Source organism: Panulirus ornatus, chromosome 39 (assembly GCF_036320965.1).
Source record: "Panulirus ornatus isolate Po-2019 chromosome 39, ASM3632096v1, whole genome shotgun sequence".
Taxonomy (NCBI): domain Eukaryota; kingdom Metazoa; phylum Arthropoda; class Malacostraca; order Decapoda; family Palinuridae; genus Panulirus; species Panulirus ornatus.
This window is the reverse complement of record NC_092262.1, coordinates 14,145,507-14,165,871: the sequence shown is the minus strand read 5'-3', so window position 1 is coordinate 14,165,871 and position 20,365 is coordinate 14,145,507. Positions and strand designations below refer to the sequence as shown.

The 20,365-nt window shown below is 41.8% G+C and overlaps 1 protein-coding gene across 1 annotated transcript in view; it reads right to left on the bottom strand.

The window, feature by feature from the left end:
- The window catches only part of LOC139761194 (KICSTOR complex protein SZT2-like), a 388,469-nt gene that overhangs the window by 55,653 nt on the left and 312,451 nt on the right, over window positions 1–20,365 (bottom strand). The window lies entirely within an intron of this gene.

Below are 20,365 nucleotides of genomic sequence, written 5' to 3'. Positions count from 1 at the left end.
ACCCTCTTCAGCTCTCTCATACATACTCCTCTTACACCACATCTCTCTCTTACCCTATTATTTCATAATTGATCAACACTACTTACACCACATATTGCTCTCAAACATTTCATTGCCATCATATTCATCTTCTGTATTGTTTGTCTATGGTTCATGTCTATACATAACACAAACAAAATGGCCAAGATTAGGGCATTCAATGGCCAGTGATGTTTTAACTACCATGTAAACAAACAAAAACCTTCCAATTCAGAGCAATTTGGCTTGAATCCTTTTATTAAGAAACTTATCTGCTTTGTTAATAAAGATAACTTCATCCTGTCCTAGTAACAGCCTACCTTGCAACATTTATCACATCATCCAGCTGTTCACTTAATGAATTTTCATTCTAAGTTTAAAGTGACAATATGGGTGGGTGGGCTTATGCTTCAAAGCAAATCATCTGTACTTCACAACAAAATGACGAGATTCGTGCCTCTAATTATCTATGTGCCAGTCAAAATGTGGAGAGGTTGCTACGAGTTCATTCTGTCATCCAGTTACTAGGCTCTCTAATATCATTAAGGTCAATTCAAAATGACACAAAAATTTCATCCAGGCACTAGCTTCTGCGCTTTCAAGTATCATTCAGGTCAATTCAACATGAAAAGGAATTTCATCCAGGCACTAGTTTATCAATTAAAATCAAAATTTCATAAATCACAAACAAAACTAGCATTTCTAAAGAGAAGGGAAAACAAAACAATCTACACATCTGGTGCAAGAAATGACAGCATAAGTGTGTTTTGGGAAAAGCTGAGAGGGGTCACCTATTTTGATGCAAGGGATCAAATATAAATGGCACAAGATTTGAATGTAAGAGTGAGTAAATTTGGGAAACATGGGTATCCCGGGTCGACTTTGCTGTCAGGGAAAAACCAGGGAAGGTAAGGTTTTGGGGTAAACCCAGGAAAAGGGTTTTGTGGGGCCTGGATGTGGAAAGGGAGCTGTGGTTGTGGAAAAGGGGGAAGGATAAGGCAGAAAGTATGAATATGAAATGTGTTTAGTCTGTGTAGATATGTTGTTTTGTTAAATGTATTTAAGTTATGGCGGGTATGGGCTTTATGCGGGGGAGTATTGATAGAGTATAAGAAAAGTAAACTTGATTGATTGGGTAAAACTGAAAGTGGATGGGAGAGATGGGTGATCATTGGTGCTTTGCACGGGATGAACAGAAAGACCATGAGAGGCAAGTGTTTTGGGAGCGGGAGTGAGAGTGTTAGTAGTTTTGATGCAAGAGCCCGGGTTTAGTGATGGGTCATTTGAATGCAAAGGTGGGAATGGGCAGTTGGGGGAATAATTGGTGTACATGGGGTTTCGTGTTGTAAATGGAAATGGTGAAGGTTGTAGATTTTGTGCTGAAAAAGGACTGGTATTGGGAATGCCTGGTTTAAAAAGATACATATACTAAGTATACATATGTAAGTAGGAGAGGGTGGGGAGAAGTTATTGGAAGTGTTAATTTATAGGGGTGGGGGAAAAAGAAATTTTGGATGTTAAGTGTGAGAGGGGCAACTGGGGGTGTTTGATCTTATCTTGTGGAGGCAAAGGTGAGGATTTGAGAGGTTTTCAGAGAAGAAGGGGAATGTTTTGGGGGAAAAGGGGGGGTGAGGTAAGTGAGTTGGGTGGGGGACTTGTGTGAGGAAGTACCAGGGGGCTGATTTCAGAATGGAAAAGGTGAGAACAAGGGGGGTAAGGGGGTGGGGGAAGAAAGGGATGTATTTGGGAAGCGGGGATGGGTTGCGCAAAAGATGCTTGGGCATGAGAAGCATAGGGGGTGGGCAGATTAGAAAAGGTAGTGAGTGGTGGGGGTGAAGAAGTATGATTTCAGTGAAAGAGAAAAGAGAGGCATTTGGACGTTTTTGCAGGGGAAAAAATGCAAATGACTGGGAGATGTATTTAAAAAAAGGGGGCGGAGGTAAGAGAAAGGGGCAAGAGGTGATAAAAAGGGCAATGGAGTTTAGGTAAAAAAGTATCATTAAATTTTAGGAGAATAAAAAAATGTTTGGAAGGAGTAATAAAATGCGAAAGACAAGGGGGCAAAAGGGAATTCTGAAGGGGGCAAATTGGGGAGGGGTAACAAGTGTTGATTGAGAGGGGAAGGCATGTCGGATCATTGGGGAAGAGCGTGTGGTTTTAGAGGTGGTAGAGGAGGTGGATAGGGGTTTGCTTTGAAGAATGTATGTGGAAATACTTAGAAAAGCAAATGGATTTTATGTAGCTTTATGGATTGGAGAAGGCTTGATAGGTTGATAGAGATGCTCTGTGGAAAGTATTAAGAAATATGGTGTGGGAGGCAAGTTGTTAGAAGCAGTGAAAAAATTTTAATCGAGGTTTTAAAGGAGTGTACGTGTAGGAAGAGAGGAAAGTGATTGGTTCTCAGTGAATGTAGGTTTGCGCAAGGGTGTGTGATGTCTCCATGGTTTTTTAATTTGTTTATGGATGGGTTTTTAGTGAGGTGAATTCAAGAGTTTTTGGAAAGAGGGGCAAGTATGAAATTGTGGGGATGAGAGAGTTGGGAGTGAGTCTGTTATTGTTTGTGATGATACAGCGTGGTGGGTGTTCTGTGAGAAACTGCAGAAATGGTGATGAGTTTGTAAAGGTGTGAAAGAAGAAAAATTAAGAGTAAATGTGAATAAGAGCAAGGTTTTTAGGGAGATAGGGTTGAGGGGAAGTCAATTTGGGGGGTAAGTTTGAATGGGAAAAATGGAGGAAGTAAAGTGTTTTTGTATCTGGGAGTGGATTGGCAGTGGATGGAACCATGGAAGCAGAAATGGTCATAGGGGGGGGGAGGGGCGAAAATTTGGGAGCCTTGAAGAATGTGTGGAAGTGAGAACATTATCTCGGAAAGCAAAAATAGGTATGTTTGAAGGAATAGTGGGTTCCCCAAAAATGTTGTATGGTTGCGAGGCTTGGGCTATGGATAGAGTTGTGGCAGGAGGATGGATGTGCTGGAAATGAGATGTTTGAGGAAATGTGTGGTGTGAGGTGGTTTGTCGATAATAACGTAAGGATAAGGAGAGGTAAAAAATAAAAAGAGCGTAGTTGAGAGAGCAAGGGGTTTTTTTGAAAGGGTTTTTGGGCACTGGAGGAATGAGTGAGGAAAGATTGACAAGGGGATATTGTGTGGAGGGGGAGGGAACGAGGAGAAGTGGGAGCCCAAATTGGAGGTAAAAAGATGGAGTGAAAAAGATTTTTGTGATGGGGGCCTAAAACATGCGGGAGGGTGAAAGGGGGAAAGGAATAGAGTGAATTTGGTCGATGTGGTATAAGGGTTGACGTGCTGTCAGTGGGTTGAATCGGGGCATGTAAAGGGTTTGGGGGTAAACCATGGAAAGCTGTGAGGTATGTATATTTGCGTGTGTGGATTTATGTATATCTGTGTAGGGGGGTGGGTTGGCATTTTTTTCGTCTTTTTCCCTTGGGGTACCCGCAGATGCGGGAGACAGCGCAAAGCAAGAAAAAAAAAAAATGACTAGGGTGAGGTGCCTGAGGATTGGGGAATGCTTGCTAGTGCCATAGTACAAAGGTGAAGGGGATAAAAGTGAGTGCTCAAATTTCGAGGTATAAGTTGTTGAGTATTCCCGGGAAATTATATGGGGGGTATTGACTGAGAGGGTAAGGACTTACAGAGCATCAGATTGGGGAAGGCAGGTGGTTTCAGAAGTGGTAAAGGTGGATCAGGTGTTTGCTTTGAAGAATTATGTGAGAAATACTTTGAAAAGCAAATGGATTTGTATGTTTTCCCTTTATGGGGAAGCAGTGAAAAGTTTTTATCGAGGGTAAGGCATGTGTAAGTGTAGGAAAAGGGGGAAAACGATTGGTTCTCAGTGAAAGTAGGTTTGCGGCAGGGGTGTATGATGGGCTCACGGTTGTTTAATTTGTTTATGGGGGGGGTTGTTAGGGAGTGAATCAAAAGTTTTTGGGAAAAAAAGGGGCAGTATGAAGTCTGTTTTGGGGTGAGAGAGCCGGAAGTGAGTGTTGTTTTTCGCTGATGATACAGCGTGGTGGTGTTCATGTGAGAAAAATGCAGAAGTGGGACTGGTTTGGTAAAGTGTGTGAAAAAAGAAAGTTAAGAGTAAATGTGAATAAGAGCAAGGTTATTAGGTACAGTGGGTTGAGGGTAAAATCAATTTGGAGGGAAGTTTTAATGGGAAAAACGGAGGAAGTAAAGGTTTTTGATATTGGGAGTGGATCTGGAGTGGATGGAACCATGGAAGCGGAAGTGAATCATAGGGTGGGGGAGGGGGCGAAAAATTTGGGGGTTGAAGAATGTGTGGAAGTTGAGAACATTTTCTCGGAAAGCAAAAAAATGGGTATGTTTGAAGGAATGTGGTTCCAACAATGTTGTATAGTTGTGAGGCGTGGGGTATGGATAGAGTTTGCGCAGAAGGGTGGATGTGCTGGAAATGAGAGTTTGAGGACAATGTGTGGTGTGGGTGGTTTGACCCGGGAAGTAATGTAAGGGTAAGGAGATGTGAGGAAATAAAAAAGGCGTGTTGAGAAAGCAGAAGAAGGTGTTTTGAAAAGGTTTGGGCACATGGAGAGGGTTTTTAGTGAGGAAGATTGACCAAAAGGATTTTGTGTCGGAGGTGGAGGGAACGAGGGAGAAGTGGGGACCAAAATTTGGGGGGAAAGATGGAGTGAAAAAGATTTTGAGAGATCGGGGCCCCGAAATGCAGGGGGTGAAAGGGGGCAAAGGAAAAGAGTGAAATGGATCGATGTGGATACCGGGGTTGAGTGCTGTTGTGGATTTAATCAGGGATGTGAAGCACTGGGGTTAAACCATGGGAAAGTTCTGTGGGGCCTGGATGTGGAAAGGGAGCGTGGTTTTGGGCATTATTGATGACGATAGAGACTGAGTGTGAACAAAAGGGGCCTTTTTTGTCTTTTCCTAGGTACTGCACCATGAGGGGGGGAGGGGGGTGTTTTCCCTGTGTGGGAGGTGGCGATGGGAAAGAATAAAAGGGAGCAGTGTGAATTGTGTGCATGGGTATATATGTTGTGTCTGTTGTGTATTTATGTGTACAGTGAGATGGAAGGTATGATATTTGCGTGTGTGGATGTGTATGTTTTACATGTGTATGGGGGTGGGTTGGGCCATTTCTTTGTTGTTTCCCTTGCACACCTCGCAAATGCGGGAGACAGCGACAAAGCAAAAAAATAAAAATAAATATCTTTATTTTGATCATTTCCAGAATCCACCCTCCTCCGCCAAATTGATGATTTGTGCGGAGGAGGGTGGATGTGCTGGAAATGAATGTTTGGGGCATGTGGGTGGATAGGGGAGTAGGGGTAGGGGGAAAAGGGAAATACTTCCCACATTCCTCACATGTGTGAAGGTGTAAAGGGGATGGGAGCGGGGGGGCTAGAAACCCTCCCCCCTTGTATTTTAACTTTCAAAATGGGGAAACAGAAATATAAATAAATATAAATAAAATAATATAGATATGTGTGTATATGAGGGCTGGGCCATTTTTTGTCTTTTTCTTGCCTACCTGGCTGACGCATAAAACGCAATTAAGTATAATAAATGAAAAATAAAATAAATACATAATAAAATTTAAAAAACAGTTTGTGATAAAAATATCCCCCTGTTGTTGGGGTGATTGTTTACATTTAGTTGAGAAAACAAGGCTTTTGGGTACTAAATGCTTTTTGATGAAACTGGAACAGAAGCATCATGCCTTTTATCTCCCCCATTTTACTGCCGTCGAGGATAGGACTGACAATTGGTTTAAAATGACAATGAGCGCCGAAAATCAGTGGGCCCAAAATGCCACTAACCCCTTTTTAAACAGAACTACCAGAGTCATGACGTGAACGTGCAAAAGAATTATTTTGTTTTATAAAAACTTTTAGCCAAGTAAGGAATTAAAATGCACTAAAAACATACATGGACTTGTTACAAATATAGTGCCCTGAGCTTACAGAACATATGACGAGAAATTTCCCCCAAAGAAACCCATTTCATCTTGTAGTATGACATAAAATTTACTCATTTACTATGGCACACAAGGATACAAAATATCTATTTAAACCCCCAGTATCTCCGCATTCTTTCCCCTTGAGAACTCCCTCAAGAGGGTGGTTTTCAGCAAAGGCTCCATTACTGGTGAACATTTCTAAAAGGGAAAGTTTCTGCATGTCACACTCATAACCCTTTTCAATGAGTCAAAACCTATAATTGTTTTTTCATTTCCTTTCTTTAATTATTTCCCTTTTTTTCATTTTCTCCCTTTCAATCATGTGATAATCTCTAAGTTGTTGTGCCCTCACTATTTACAGATAATGAAAATTTTTCACACAAAAGGGGATTAAAACTTTTCCTTGTCCCTCCTTTTCCCAAATGTATACGTCTTATGACCTCTACTACACCCAAATTTTGCGCACCCCTCTTCAGCTCTCCTACATCTCTTTACCCCACATCTTCTTTTACCCTATTTTTCATAATTGATCAACACTACTTCACACATATTGTTTCCAAACTTTCATTGCCTCATTTATTTTGTTTGTTTGTCTTGGTTCATGTCTTCATAAACAAAACAAATGGCCCAAAATTAGGGGATTCTTTGGGCCCGTGATGTTTTAACTACCCTGTAAAAAAACAAAAACTTCCAATTCAGAGCAATTTGGCTTGAATCCTTTTATTAAGAAACTTATCTGCTTTGTTAATAAAGTAACTTCATCCTGTCCCAGTAACAGCCTACCTTCAAAATTTAAATCATCCAGTGTTCACTTAATGATTTTCATTCTAATTTAAAGGACAATATGGGGGGGTGGGGTTATGCTTCAAAGCAAATCATCTGTACTTCACAAAAAAAATGACGAGATTCGTGCCTCTAATTATCTATGTGCCCGTCAAAAGTGGAGAGGTTGCTACGATTCTTCTGTCATCCCTTACAGGCCCAATTCATTTTTGGTCAAATTTAAAATGACAAAAAATTTCATCCAGGCACTGCTTCTGCGCTTTCAAGTATCATTCAGGTCAATTCAACATGAAAAGGAATTTCATCCCGGCACTTTGTTTTCAATTAAAATCAAAATTTCATAAATCACAAAAAAAAACTGCATTTCTAAAGAGAAAGGGAAAAAAAAACAATCTACACATCTGGTGAAGAAATGACAGCATAAATGTGTTTTGGGAAAAGCTGAGAGGGGTCCCTATTTTGATGCAAGGGATCAAATATAAATGGCACAAGATTTGAATGTAAGAGTGAGTAATGTGGCAGTTAAAGGTATAATAATGAAAAGCTTTTCCAATTGTGTGCTAAATTATGCGATTGGGAAAACTTGATTAAAAAAAGGTGCTACAATGTATTCAAGGTAGTGGGGTAGTTTGGGGAAGGGCATTATTTGGGTTTGAACCACTAATAGGCAAGAAAAAGTGGAAATTAATCTTTAGTGTGTTTGTATCATCACCAACAGGTGAAGAGAACTTCAGTCCCATCAAGGAGTTTTTCACTCTAGAGGAATCCATTATTTCCCCACTCCTGATTGTAGCACAACCTTGAAGCTGCAGGAGCCCAATAATATGGGTCCTAGGTCTGTATAACTAGTCATGTATTTTAGTATCTGTATATGAGCTTGGGGTTGTTTACAAACTCTGCTTACTAGCAGTGAATTGGAACAATGTGGTATACTGGGGGTCACGTGCTGTAATGAAATGACCCCCGGGGTGAAGGTTGGGGTAAACCATGGAAAGTTTTGTGGGGCCCGGATGTGGAAAGGGAGCGTGGTTTTGGTGATCATACTTTAAAACTGGAGATAATGTGAATGAATGTGGCCTTTGTTGTCTTTTTTAGCACTACCTCATGGCATGCGGGGAAGGGGTTGTCATTTCATGTGTGGTGGGAGGCAAGGGGAAAGAATAAAGGCAGACAGTATGAATTATTATATGTGTTATAGTATATGTCTGTGCAGTTTATTTGTATGTGAGTGTATAGGTTGTATATGTGCGAGTGTGGCATGAAGTTATACATGTTTGTGGGTGGGTTGGGCCATTCTTTTGTCGGGTTTCCCTTGGTACTTTGCTAACGGGGGACACAGCGAAAAGAAAAAATAAAAAAAAAAATATTATTACCTGGGACCCTTAAAGAATGTGTGGAAGTCGAGAACATATCTCGGAAAGAAAAAATGGGTATTTTTAAAGGAATAGTGGTTCCCAACAATGTTGTAGGTTGCGGGCATGGGCTTGGATAGAGTTTGTGCAGGAGGTGGATGTGCTAAAATGAGATGTCTGAGGACAATGTGTGGTGTGGGGGTTTGATCGAGTAAATTTTGTGGGTAAGAGAGATGTGTGGAAATAAAAAGGCGGGGTTTGGGAGCGAAGGGGTGTTTTAAAATGGTCTGGGACGGGAGAGAATGGTGGGGAAAGTTTGCCCAAGAGGATATATGTGTCGGAGGTGGGGGGAAATGAGGAGAAGGGGGACCAAATTGGGGTGAAAGATGGGTAAAAAGGATTTTGAGTGATGGGGGCCCCTGAACATGCAGGAGGGTGAAAGGCGGGAAGGAAATGAGTGAATTGGATCGATGGGGTATACGGGGGTTGACGTGCTGTCTGTGGATTGAATCAGGAAGTTAAGGTTGGGGGGTAAACCAGGGAAAGCGTGTGGGCCTGGATGTGGAAAGGGAGCTGTGGTTTCGGGATTTTTGATGACGTGAGAATGGTGTGAACGAATGAGGCCTTTGTTGTTTTTTCCTAGCGAAAAACCCGCCACCCATGAGGGGGGGGGGGGGGTTTCATGTGTGGGAGGGGTCGGGGGATGGGAAGAAAAAAGGCGAGAGTTGCTTTGGGATGGGATATTTTATGTGTCGTGTGTATATTTTTATGTGCATTGAGATGTATAGGTATGTTATTTCGTGTGTGGACGGGTTTGTGGTTTATATCATGTGTAGGGGGGTGGTTTGGGCCCATTTCTTTGTCTTTTTTCCTTGGCTACCCAAACGCGGGAGAAGCGACAAAGCAAAATGAAAAAATAAAAATATATTTTCTTTTTTTTTTTTTTTTTATACTTTGTTAAAAGAAAGAGACGGAGGTCAAGGAAAGGTGCAGATTTTGAAAAAAAGGGCAAATGAGAGTTGGGGGAGAGAGTATCATTAAATTTTAGGGAGAATAAAAAGAGTTCTGGAAGGGGGAAATAAAGTGCGAAAGACAAGGGGCAAAAGGGAACTTTGTGAAGGGCGCAAATGGGGGGTAAAACAAGTAGTGGTGATGTGAGAAAGGGGTGGAGTAAGTATTTTGAAGGTTTTTTTGAATGTGTTTGATGAAGAGTGCAGATTTAGGGGGTTTTTGGGCAAGGTGGTGTGCAAATGGGGGGGGTTAGGGAAAGATTTGGTAAAAAGAGAAAAGGTGTAAAAGCTTTGCGGGAAAATGAAGCGGCAAGGCAGCAGGTTGGATGGTATTGCAGTGGAAATTTTTTAAAAAAGGGGGGTGACTGTATTGTTGATGGTTGGGGAAGGTTATTTATGTTGTATGACTCATGGTGAGGGGTGCGAGGATTGGCGGAATGCGTGCATGTGCCATTGTAAAAGCAAAGGGGGTAAGAGTGAGTGCTCAAAATTTCGAGGTATAAATTTGTTTGGGATTCCTGGTTTTAAATTATATGGAGGGATTGATTAGAGGGTGAAAGGGTGTAAGGGGATCGTTGGGGAAAAGCAGTGTGGTTTCAGAAGTGGTAGAGGTGTGTGGATCAGGTGTTTGCTTTTAAGAATGTTGTGAGAATTTCTTAGAAAAAAACAAAATTTGGAAATTTTTTTTGAGCATTTATGGATTGGGGGAAAGGCTATGAAAAATATATATATATTTATATTTTAATATATATTTATTTATATATATTTTATATAATTCTTTTCTTTCTTTCATACTTTCGCCATTTCCCGGTCTTTAGGGGGAGGTTAAAACGAGAACGGGCCTCTAAGGAAACATCCTCACTCGGCCCCCTTTCTGTTCCCTCTTTGGATAAAAAAATAAATATATTATAATATTATATAAAATTTATATATTATATATATATTATATATATTATTATAATTTTATTTTTATATATTATTTTTTTTTTTTGCTTTATCAGTCTCCTGCATTTGCGAGGTAGGCAGGAAACAGAGAAAAAAATGGCCCAAACCCCCCCCCCAAAACACATGTTTTAACATACGCCACACATGCAAATATAATCCCCAAAACTTTCCATGGTTTCCCCAGACGCTTCACTGCCCTGTTAATCCCTGACAGACGTAAACCGGGGGGTTTACCAATCGACCCAATTCACTCTATTCCTTCCCCTCCTTTCACCCCCTGCATGTTCAGGCCCCAATCACCAAAATCTTTTTACCTTTTTCCACCTCTTTGGTTCCCCCCTTTTCCTGTTCCTCCCTCCGACACATATATCCTCTTGGTCAATCTTTCCTCACTCATTCTCTCCATGTGCCCAAACCATTTCAAAACACCCTCTTCTGCTCTCTCAACCACGCTCTTTTTATTTCCACACATCTCTCTTACCCTTACGTTACTTACTGATAAACCACCTCACACCCCCAATTGTCTAAAAAATTTCTCTTTCCAGCCTCCATCCCCCTGGCACAACTCTATCCAAGCCCCCCTCGCAACCATACAACATTGTTGGAACCCTTTCCCTTCAAACATACCCTTTTTTGTTTTCGGTTTTGTTCTGATTCCCCACATTTTTAAAAAGGCCCCAAAGGTTTTCGCCCCTCCCCACCCTATGATCATTCGCTTCCATGGTTTCCCTTCCCTCCCAGATCCACTTCCAGTTTAAAAACACTTTACTTCCTCAGTTTTTTCTCATTCAAACTTACCTCCCAATTGACTTGCCTTCAACCCTACTGTACCTAAAAACCCTTTGTCTTTTTCCCAATTTACTTTAACTTTCTTCTTTCACCACCTTTCCAAAATCAGTCACCCCCTTCGCAGTTTCTCACATGAATCACCCACCGATGTATCATCAGCGAAAACAATGACTTATTTCCCAAGCTCTTACCCCCAACAGACTTATATTCCCCCTCTTTCAAAATCTTGCATTCACCCCCCCTAACAGCCCCACCATAAATAAATTAAAAACCTGGAGAACACCCCCCCTGCCGAAAAATACATTCCTGAGAACCAATCACTCTCCCCCTTTCATACACATACAACCCTTCATCCCGATAAAAATTTTCACCCCTTCAAAAAATTTCCCTCCCACACCATATATTTTATCCCTTTCCAGAGCATCTCTTTTCAACTCTTCATTTCCTTTTCCCCAGATCCATAAATGTACATACAACCCATTTGCTTTTCTAAGTATTTTACATACATTCTTCAAAGCAAAACCTGATCCACAATCCCTACCACTCTGAAACCAATGCTTTTCCCCAATCTGTGTGTACATGCTTCCCCCTTCAATCAATACCCTCCCATAAAATTTTTACCAGGAATATCAAAACTTTACTCTGTATTTAGCCTCACCTTTCCCCTTTGCCTTTTTACAATGGCACTATCACCCCTTCGCCAACTAGGCACCTCACCATGGGTCATATCCCCCCAAATAAATTCCCCAACCAGTCATAATACAGTCCCCCCTTTTTTATTAAATTCCACTGAAATTCCCATCCCAAACCTGTTGCCTTGCTGGTTTTAATCTTCTGCAAAGCTTTTTCCCTCTTCTTGTTTACCAAAAATCTTTTTCCCCTACCTCTCACTTTGCACACCCCCTCGCCAAAAACCCCCATATCGCCTCTATCTCAAACCATTCAACAAACCCTTAAAAATATCACCCCCTCCCCTTTCCAACCCAATTTTGTTTTCCCCCCCTTTTGGGCCCCCTTCACTGAATTTCCCATTTGGCTCCCTTGTTTACGCACTTTTTTTTTTCCCCCTTTCCCAGAACATCTTTTTATTCCCCCAAAAATTTTTAATGTACTCTTCCCCCCAATCTATTTGCCCTCTTTTTCCCTCTTGAATTTTTCTTTTGCCCTCCTGTTCTTTCTTTTATAACCTCCACTCAATTGTTCTTTCCCTGAAACAATGTCCAATGCCTCTCTCTTTCTTTCACAAATTTTCTTCTTATCCCACCACCCTCCCCTTTTCTAATCAACCCCCCTCCCTTTCTTCTTGCCAAAAGCATCTTTTCCCAATCTTCATGTTTCCCCTAAATGCATCCATTCCTCCCCACCCCCCTTCTTCCATTGTTCTCCCTTTTTCCTTCTGTACTCAGTCTCCCCTGGTACTTCCTCACACAAGTCTCTTCCCAGCTCACTTACTTCCCCCAACCCTTTTCACCCCAACATTCACTCTTCTTTTCTGAATCCCTACAAATCTTCTCCTTAGCCTCCACAAGATATTGATCAGACATCCTCCGTTGCACCTCCTCGACATTAATCATAACAATTAGTCTCTCTTTCGTGCGCGGTCAATTTTCACGTTAATCCAATGTCACTTCTGGCATCTCTCCTACTTACATACGTAAACTTATGTTATCTCGTTTTTAAACAGGTATTACCAACCCCACAGTCTTTTTCAAGACTAAATTGCAAGCTCTTCACCATTTCATTTACATCACTGAACACCCAATATATACCAGTTATTCCCTCAACTGCACATGACTCATCTCTGCTATCAATCATCCATCATATAATCGTCTCTGCATCAAAAAACACATATATATGTGTTACATTGTGAAATATAGGTGGGTATATTTGCGTGTGTAGGACGTGTGTGTAGATCATGTGTATGGGGGTTGGGTTGAGGCCATTTCTTTCGTCTGTTTCCTGCGTTCCCTCGCATAACACGGGAGGACAGCGACAAAGCGTCAAAATAGATAAATAATAATATTTTTTTTTATTTTTTGTTTAGTCGTGTCTCCGCGTTCTGCCAACGGTAGCGCAAGGAAACAGACGAAGAAATCGGCCCCAAACCACCCCCATACAATCGTATATACATACGTCCATACACGCAAATATACATACCTACACAGCTTGCCCATGGGTTTACCCCAGGACGCTTCTCATGCCCTGATTCAAGCCACTGACAGCACGTCACCCGGTATACCACATCGATCCAATTCACTCTAATTCTTGCCCTCCTTTCCCCTCTGCACCTCTCCCACACTCTCCATGTATCAGGCCCCTGCATCACACAAAATCTTTTTGCACTCCATCTTTCACACCCTACAATTTGGCTCATCCCACTTCTCCTCGTTCCCCCCCCCCTCCACACCTCCGACACATATCTCCTCTTGGTGCAATCTGTCCTCATCATTCTCCCATGTGTACCAAAAACCATTTCAAAACCACCCTTTCTGCTCTTATCAACCACGCTCTTTTTTTTTCCACACATCTCTCTTACCCTTAACGTTACTTACTCGATCACAAACCACCTCACACACACATTGTCTCAACATCTCATTTCCGCACATCCATCCTCCTGCGCATACAACTCTATCCATAGCCTCGCCTCGCAAACATACAACATTGTTGGAACCCCATTATTCCTTCAAAACATACCATTTTTGCTTTCCGGAGATAATAGTTCATCGACCTTTAAGGCTCCCAGAATTTTTGCCCCTCCCCACCGTATGATTCATTGCTTCCATGGCTTCCATTCGCTGCCTGATCCACTCCAAGTGGTAATCTAAAACACTTTACTTCCTCCAGTTGTTTCTCATTCAAACTTACTCCAATTGACTTGACCCTCAACCTTACTGTACATAATAACCTTGTCTTATTCAAATTTACTCTTAACTTTCTTCTTTAACACACTTTACCAAACTCAGTCACCACCTTCTGCATTTTCTCACAATGAATCAGACACCAGGCTGTATCATCAGCAAACAACAACTGATCACTTCCCAAGCTCTCTCATCACATACAGACTGCATACTTGCCCCTCTTTCAAAACTCTTCATTTACCTCCCTAACAACCCCATCATAACAAAATTAAACAACCATGGAGACCATCACACACCCCTGCACGCAAGCCTACATTCACTGTGAACCATCATTTCCTCTCTTCCACAGCGTGCACTATAAAAACTTTTCACTGCTTCAAACAACTTGCCTCCCACTTCCATTTATTTTAAACCTTCACAAGCATTTCTATCATCTCATTCATATGCCTTCTCCAGATCATAAATGCTGTATATATATATATATATATATATATAGTTTTTATCGAGATGTAAGGCAAGTGTACGTATGTAGGAAGAGAGGAAAGTGATTGGTTCTCAGTGAATGTAGGTTTTGCGGCAGGGGTGTGTGTTGTCTCCATGGTTGTTTTATTTTGTTTATGGATGGGGTTGTTAGGGAGGTAAATGCAAGAGTTTTGGAGAGGGGGGCAAGTATGAAGTTGTTGGGATGAGAGAGTATTGCGGGGACTCTCTAAGTGAGTCAGTGGTTGTTCGCTGATGATACAGCGGCTGGTGGCGGATTCATGTGTGAGAAACTGCAGAAGTGGTGTCGGGAGTTTGTAAGATTGTGGAAGAAGAAAGTAAGAGTAAATGTCAATAAGAGCAAGGTTATTAGGTACAGTAGGTTGAGGGTCAAGTCAATTGGGAGGTGAGTTTGAATGGAGAAAAACTGGAGGAAGTGAAGTGTTTTAGATATCTGGGAGTGGATCTGTCAGCGGATGGAACCATGGAAGCGGAAGTGGATCATAGGGTGGGGGAGGGGGCGAAAATTTTGGGAGCCTTGAAGAATGTGTGGAAGTCGAGAACATCATCTCGGAAAGCAAAAATGGGTATGTTTGAAGGAATAGTGGTTCCAACAATGTTGTATGGTTGCGAGGCATGGGCTATGGATAGAGTTGTGTGCAGGAGGGTGGATGTGCTGGAAATGAGATGTCTGAGGACAATGTGTGGTGTGAGGTGGTTTGATCGAGTAAATATTGTAAGGGTAAGAGAGATGTGTGGAAATAAAAAGAGCGTGGTTGAGAGAGCAGAAGAGGGTGTTTTGAAATGGTCTGGGCACATGGAGAGAATGAGTGAGGAAAGATTGACCAAGAGGATATATGTGTCGGAGGTGGAGGGAATGAGGAGAAGTGGGAGACCAAATTGGAGGTGGAAAGATGGAGTGAAAAGGATTTTGAGTGATCGGGGCCTGAACATGCAGGAGGGTGAAAGGCGGGCAAGGAATAGAGTGAATTGGATCGATGTGGTATACTGGGGTTGACGTGCTGTCTGTGGATTGAATCAGGACATGTGAAGCGTCTGGGGTAAACCATGGAAAGCTGTGTGGGGCCTGGATGTGGAAAGGGAGCTGTGGTTTCGGGCATTATTGCATGACAGCTAGAGACTGAGTGTGAACGAATGAGGCCTTTGTTGTCTTTTCCTAGCGCAACCCCGCACACATGAGGGGGGAGGGGGATGGTATTCCATGTGTGGCGAGGTGGCGATGGGAATGAATAAAGGCAGAGAGTGTGCATTGTGTGCATGGGTATATATGTATGTGTCTGTGTGTATATATATATGTGTACATTGAGATGTATAGGTATGTATATTTGCGTGTGTGGACGTGTGTGTATATACATGTGTATGGGGGTGGGTTTGGCCATTTCTTTCGTCTGTTTCCTTGCGCTACCTCGCAAACGCGGGAGACAGCGACAAAGCAAAATGAATAAATAAAAATATATTTTCTTTTTCTTTTTTTTTTTATACTTTGTATAAAAGAAAGAGACAGGAGGTCAAGAGAAAGGTGCAAGAGGTGAAAAAAAGGGCAAATGAGAGTTGGGGTGAGAGAGTATCATTAAATTTTAGGGAGAATAAAAAGATGTTCTGGAAGGAGGTAAATAAAGTGCGTAAGACAAGGGAGCAAATGGGAACTTCAGTGAAGGGCGCAAATGGGGAGGTGATAACAAGTAGTGGTGATGTGAGAAGGAGATGGAGTAAGTATTTTGAAGGTTTGTTGAATGTGTTTGATGATAGAGTGGCAGATATAGGGTGTTTTGGTCAAGGTGGTGTGCAAAGTGAGAGGGTTAGGGAAAATGATTTGGTAAACAGAGAAGAGGTAGTAAAAGCTTTGCGGAAGATGAAAGCCGGCAAGGCAGCAGGTTTGGATGGTATTGCAGTGGAATTTATTAAAAAAGGGGGTGACTGTATTGTTGACTGGTTGGTAAGGTTATTTAATGTATGTATGACTCATGGTGAGGTGCCTGAGGATTGGCGGAATGCGTGCATAGTGCCATTGTACAAAGGCAAAGGGGATAAGAGTGAGTGCTCAAATTACAGAGGTATAAGTTTGTTGAGTATTCCTGGTAAATTATATGGGAGGGTATTGATTGAGAGGGTGAAGGCATGTACAGAGCATCAGATTGGGGAAGAGCAGTGTGGTTTCAGAAGTGGTAGAGGATGTGTGGATCAGGTGTTTGCTTTGAAGAATGTATGTGAGAAATACTTAGAAAAGCAAATGGATTTGTATGTAGCATTTATGGATCTGGAGAAGGCATATGAAAAATATATATATATATATATATATATATATATATATATATATATATATATATATATATCTTTTCTTTCTTTCATACTATTCGCCATTTCCCGCGTCAGTGAGGTAGCGTTAAGAACAGAGAACTGGGCCTCTAAGGAAACATCCTCACTCGGCCCCCTTCTCTGTTCCCTCCTTTGGATAAAAAGATATATATATATATATATATATATATATATATATATATATATATATATATATATATATATATATATATATATATATATATATATATTTTTTTTTTTGCTTTATCACTGTCTCCTGCATTTGCGAGGTAGCGCAAGGAAACAGACGAAAGAAATGGCCCAACCCACCCCCATACACATGTATATACATACGTCCACACATGCAAATATACATACCTACACAGCTTTCCATGGTTTACCCCAGACGCTTCACATGCCCTGATTCAATCCACTGACAGCACGTCAACCCCGGTATACCACATCGATCCAATTCACTCTATTCCTTGCCCTCCTTTCACCCTCCTGCATGTTCAGGCCCCAATCACACAAAATCTTTTTCACTCCATCTTTCCACCTCCAATTTGGTCTCCCACTTCTCCTCGTTCCCTCCACCTCCGACACATATATCCTCTTGGTCAATCTTTCCTCACTCATTCTCTCCATGTGCCCAAACCATTTCAAAACACCCTCTTCTGCTCTCTCAACCACGCTCTTTTTATTTCCACACATCTCTCTTACCCTTATGTTACTTACTCGATCAAACCACCTCACACCACACATTGTCCTCAAACATCTCATTTCCAGCACATCCATCCTCCTGCGCACAACTCTATCCATAGCCCATGCCTCGCAACCATACAACATTGTTGGAACCACTATTCCTTCAAACATACCCATTTTTGCTTTCCGAGATAATGTTCTCGACTTCCACACATTCTTCAAGGCTCCAAGGATTTTCGCCCCCTCCCCCACCCTATGATTCACTTCCGCTTCCATGGTTCCATCCACTGCCAGATCCACTTCCAGATATCTAAAACACTTTACTTCCTCCAGTTTTTCTCCATTCAAACTTACCTCCCAATTGACTTGACCTTCAACCCTACTGTACCTAATAACCTTGCTCTTATTCACATTTACTCTTAACTTTCTTCTTTCACACACTTTACCAAACTCAGTCACCACCTTCTGCAGTTTCTCACATGAATCAGCCACCAGCACTGTATCATCAGCGAACAACAACTGACTTACTTCCCAAGCTCTCTCATCCCCAACAGACTTCATACTTGCCCCTCTTTCCAAAACTCTTGCATTCACCTCCCTAACAGCCCCATCCATAAATAAATTAAACAACCATGGAGACATCACACACCCCTGCCGCAAACCTACATTCACTGAGAACCAATCACTCTCCTCTCTTCATACACGTACACATGCCTTACATCCTCGATAAAAACTTTTCACCGCTTCTAACAACTTGCCTCCCACACCATATATTCTTAATACCTTCCACAGAGCATCTCTATCAACTCTATCATATGCCTTCTCCAGATCCATAAATGCTACATACAAATCCATTTGCTTTTCTAAGTATTTCTCACATACATTCTTCAAAGCAAACACCTGATCCACACATCCTCTACCACTTCTGAAACCACACTGCTCTTCCCCAATCTGATGCTCTGTACATGCCTTCACCCTCTCAATCAATACCCTCCCATATAATTTACCAGGAATACTCAACAAACTTATACCTCTGTAATTTGAGCACTCACTCTTATCCCCTTTGCCTTTGTACAATGGCACTATGCACGCATTCCGCCAATCCTCAGGCACCTCACCATGAGTCATACATACACTAAATAAACTTACCAACCAGTCAATAATACAGTCACCCCCTTTTTTATTAAATTCCACTGCAATACCATCCAAACCTGTTGCCTTGCTGGCTTTCATCTTCTGCAAAGCTTTTACTACCTCTTCTCTGTTTACCAAATCATTTTCCCTAACCCTCTCACTTTGCACACCACCTCGACCAAAACACCCTATATCTGCCACTCTATCATCAAACACATTCAACAAACCTTCAAAATACTCACTCCATCTCCTTCTCACATCACCACTACTTGTTATCACCTCCCCATTTGCGCCCTTCACTGAAGTTCCCATTTGCTCCCTTGTCTTACGCACTTTTATTTACCTCCTTCCAGAACATCTTTTTATTCTCCCTAAAATTTAATGATACTCTCTCACCCCAACTCTCATTTGCCCTCTTTTTCACCTCTTGCACCTTTCTCTTGACCTCCTGTCTCTTTCTTTTATACACCTCCCACTCAATTGCATTCTTTCCCTGCAACAATCGTCCAAATGCCTCTCTCTTCTCTTTCACTAATAATCTTACTTCTTCATCCCACCACTCACTACCCTTTCTAATCAACCCACCTCCCACTCTTCTCATGCCACAAGCATCTTTTGCGCAATCCATCACTGATTCCCTAAATGCATCCCATTCCTCCCCCACTCCCCTTACTTCCATTGTTCTCACCTTTTTCCATTCTGTACTCAGTCTCTCCTGGTACTTCCTCACACAAGTCTACTTCCCAAGCTCACTTACTCTCACCACCCTCTTCACTCCAACATTCACTCTTCTTTTCTGAAAACCCATACAAATCTTCACCTTAGCCTCCACAAGATAATGATCAGACATCCCTCCAGTTGCACCTCTCAGCACATTAACATCCAAAAGTCTCTCTTTCGTGCGCCTGTCAATTAACACGTAATCCAATGACACTCTCTGGCCATCTCTCCTACTTACATACGTAAACTTATGTATATCTCGCTTTTTAAACCAGGTATTCCCAACCACCAGTCCTTTTTCAGCACATAAATCTACAAGCTCTTCACCATTTCCATTTACAACACTGAACACCCCATATATACCAATTATTCCCTCAACTGCCACATTACTCATCTTTGCAATCAAATCATCCATCACTATAATCCGGTCTCGTGCATCAAAAACACATATATATGTGTACATTGAGAAATATAGGTGTGTATATTTGCGTGTGTGGACGTGTGTGTAGATACATGTGTATGGGGGTGGGTTGGGCCATTTCTTTCGTCTGTTTCCTTGCGTTACCTCGCAAACACGGGAGACAGCGACAAAGCAAAATATATAAATAAAAAATATTTTTTTTTTTTTTGTTTTGTCGCTGTCTCCCGCGTTTGCAAGGTAGCGCAAGGAAACAGACGAAAGAAATGGCCCAACCCACCCCCATACACATGTATATACATACGTCCATACACGCAAATATACATACCTACACAGCTTTCCATGGTTTACCCCAGACGCTTCACATGCCCTGATTCAATCCACTGACAGCACGTCAACCCCGGTATACCACATCGATCCAATTCACTCTATTCCTTGCCCTCCTTTCACCCTCCTGCATGTTCAGGCCCCGATCACACAAAATCTTTTTCACTCCATCTTTCCACCTCCAATTTGGTCTCCCACTTCTCCTCGTTCCCTCCACCTCCGACACATATATCCTCTTGGTCAATCTTTCCTCACTCAGCTCTCTCATCCACAACAGACTGCATACTTGCCCCTCTTTCCAAAACTCTTGCATTTACCTCCCTAACAACCCCATCCATAAACAAATTAAACAACCATGGAGACATCACACACCCCTGCCGCAAGCCTACATTCACTGAGAACCAATCACTTTCCTCTCTTCCTACACGTGCACATATAAAAACTTTTCACTGCTTCAAACAACTTGCCTCCCACACCATATATTCTTAATACCTTCCACAAAGCATTTCTATCAACTCTATCATATGCCTTCTCCAGATCCATAAATGCTGTATATATATATATA